This window comes from Vombatus ursinus, unplaced genomic scaffold (assembly GCF_900497805.2).
Source record: "Vombatus ursinus unplaced genomic scaffold, bare-nosed wombat genome assembly UNPS02011431.1, whole genome shotgun sequence".
Lineage (NCBI taxonomy): Eukaryota > Metazoa > Chordata > Mammalia > Diprotodontia > Vombatidae > Vombatus > Vombatus ursinus.
In genome coordinates this window covers 5,033,429-5,036,700 of record NW_020951209.1, presented here as the reverse complement: position 1 = coordinate 5,036,700, position 3,272 = coordinate 5,033,429, and positions in this window count along the sequence as shown.

Below are 3,272 nucleotides of genomic sequence, written 5' to 3'. Positions count from 1 at the left end.
CACACACACACACACACACACACACACACACACACACACACACACACCCACCTCAATTTCAAGCCAGCTTTCCAAAAAATGGATGTGTGGGCAAAAATTATCTGCAATTCTGGAATGTCTGTTGACCTGCTCCACCCACCTCCACCAGGAAAAGAGAAAGCAGCAGCCTCCCAAGTGACCCAGCTCCAGACAGGCGCCTGAAATCCTATTGTAATCCTATTCAGCAATAAATAATTAAATAAAAAACTGGAATTGTTGTGGGTTCGAAAACAGGGTGCCCCGAAATAAAATTGAGTTTTAAAAAATGAGTTGGTCTTTTTATTAAAACAAAAATAACTTGCTTTAACCTTTTTTTTTTTTTTGGTCAGGGTAGGATGAGGACAAAAGGGAATGAGTCCAACAGAAGGGTAAGCCTTTGCTATAGGATCAGGCACATAGGAGCAGAGAATTTCATATTAGAAAGGCTGAGGAAACTGAGGCCCAGCAGGATTAAGTAGCTTACCTAAGAACATATAATGAAGCAACCAGGAGGTGAAGTGGATAGAGCACAAAAGTGGAATTCAAATCCAGCTAACTAGCTGTGTAACCCTGGGCAAGTCATTGAACTCAGCCTCAGTTTCCTCATCTATAAAATGGGGAAAATAACAGAACAACCTCCCAGGGTTGTCATGAGGATAAAAAGAGATTGGATTTGTAAAGGTTTTTTGCAAACCTGAAGGCACTGTATAAAGGATAGCTATCATTAATAAGGAGAAAAGCCAGGATTTGAATTTAGTCCTTCTGACTCCAGAGCCCATGGGCTTTGCATTGTCTTCTGCTTCTAGGTCAAGGAGCTTCTTCCTTTGTGGGAGTGAGACACAAGAGCCTGAGTCTAGGCCCCAGGGGAGCAAGAGGCTTAATTTTTAACTAGTGGTGAATTGGGGACTTTGGGTTTTTTGTTTTTGTTTTGCTTTATTTTGGTTTTGTTACATATTAAACGTCCAACAAATATCATTTTAAAAAAATATCTGCTTATTCTTATTCCTTCTTTTATGCCTGTATTCCAGAATCAGGATATTTGGCCTAAGCTTTTCCACTGTGTATCCTTAGTCAAATCACTTTATCTCTCTGGGCCTTAGTTTTCTCATCTATAAAATGGGGCTTGGACTAGATGATCTCTAAGAGTTTCCATTCAGCTTGGATATTCTGTGATTCTCTGACTGAATTAATTGATTAAGGATGTATTGAGTGTCTTCTTTATGTCCAGCAAGATGCTATGGAGAATGTGGAAGTATAACCAGTGTGACAAATCCTTTCCTTTGGCACTTTGGGGAGGTACAGAGCCCAACACTATCTCCACCTCTTGATATACTAACCAAACTTTAAGGTCCAGCTTAAATCCCACCAATTTAAGGTTGACAAAGCACTTATTATCTCCATTTAACAGATGAGGGAAACTGAGACTCAGGGAAAGTGAAGTGACTTGCTTATGAACACACTGGGGTAAATTCATTGAGTCAGAATTGAAATACAGGTCACCAGACTCTGAGTCCAGCAGACATTGGTTCATGTTGTACTTTACTTTTACATACTTATTCTTATTTATATCATATTTGTTTGTATCTACTCTACATATGCCCTTGGTCCCATCGCCTCTCATCTTCTCCAGCAGATTGATCTCTCAATCATCGCCTCTCTAATCTTTAGTCTCTATTTCCTTTCCTTAATTCCTTCAAATATACTTAAGTCTCCCAGAGCCTTAAAAAACCTTCACTAGACCCTGCTATCCCCTCAAGTTATTGTCATTTCTGTCGCCTCCTTTTCTCAGCCAGACTTGTAGGGGGGAAAACCCAACCCTGTCTATATTGGTTGCTTCCACATCCTCTCCTTCCTCTCACTTCTCAGCCCTTGGCAGTCTGGCTTCTGACCTCATCACTCAACTGAAACTGCTTCCTCCAAAGTTACCAGTATTCTCTTGGCCAATGCCAATCTGATGGGCTTTTCTGAGTTCTCATCCGTTTGTTTTGGTGAGGCAATTGGGGTTAAGTGACTTGCCCAGGGTCAACAGCTAGTGCCAGGTGCCTGAGGCTGGATTTGAACTCAGGCCTTCCTGACTCCAGGGCTGGTGCTGTATCCACTGCACCACTTAACTGCCCCCCAAGTTCTTATCCTCCTTGACCTCTCTGATGTATTTAATACCTTCTCTTCCTAGACATTTTCTCCTCTAGGTTTTTGTGACATTCTTTTCTGATTCTTCCCTCCCACCTATCTGATGACTTTCCTTTGCTGGATGACCATCCATCTTATGCCCCCTATATGAGAATGTACTCCAAGCCTTTGACCTGAGCACTTGTCTCCTCTCTGTACACTCATTAGCTCCCATGATTTAATTAACAGTTATATATAGATGATTCCTTGATCCATGTATCCAACCTGAGTCTTTCTCCTGAATTACAATTTTGAACACTTAGTCCAATAGACAAATTGGGTAGACATCTCAAAATCAACATGTCCAAAGCAACTCATGTTTCCTCCAAATCTCTTCTATCAAATGTGTTTCTGTTGTTCTAGTCTCTTGGGTTCATAACCTCAGCCTTCTCCTTCACTCTTCATTCCCATTCCCCTCCTTTCCCCTATATCCAACCTGTTTTCAAAGTCCTGTCTATTTTACTTTTGGACCATTTCTTCTCTATGCCTCCTCTTCTCTGGCCCTGTCAGCCCTCTGGTTCAGGCCCTGATCTCCTCACTCCTGTACCGTTGCAGTAGCCCTCTGGGTTGACCTTGCCTCACATCTTTCCCTGCTCTAGTCCATCCTCCACTCAGCTGTCAAATTAAACTTCCTAAGGCACAGATCTGGCCACATCACTCACACCCCTCACCCCTATTATCACCTTCGGGATCAGTTGTAAAGTTCTTTGTTTAGCAACTGGAGCCTTTCATAATCTGACTTCCTCCTACCTTTTGCAATCTTCTTACCGCTCGCTTGCCCCCACATACTCTGTGGTCCAGTGCCACTGGCCTCTTTGCTGTTTCTCACACGGTGCATTCCATCAACTCCTGACTCTGGACATTTTCACTGGCTGTTCTTCCGTGTTCGGAGTGCTCCTCCTCCCCATTCCTACCTTCTGGCTTCCTTCAAATCACAGCTAAAATCTCACCTTCTACAGGAAGCCTTTCCTGATCCCCCTTCATGCTAGCGCCTTCCCCCCACTGATGATCTAATTCTCTCCCTTTATGTATAGTTGCTTTCATATTGTCTAAGACTAAGAGCAAGGACTGTGTAGGGGTTTTTT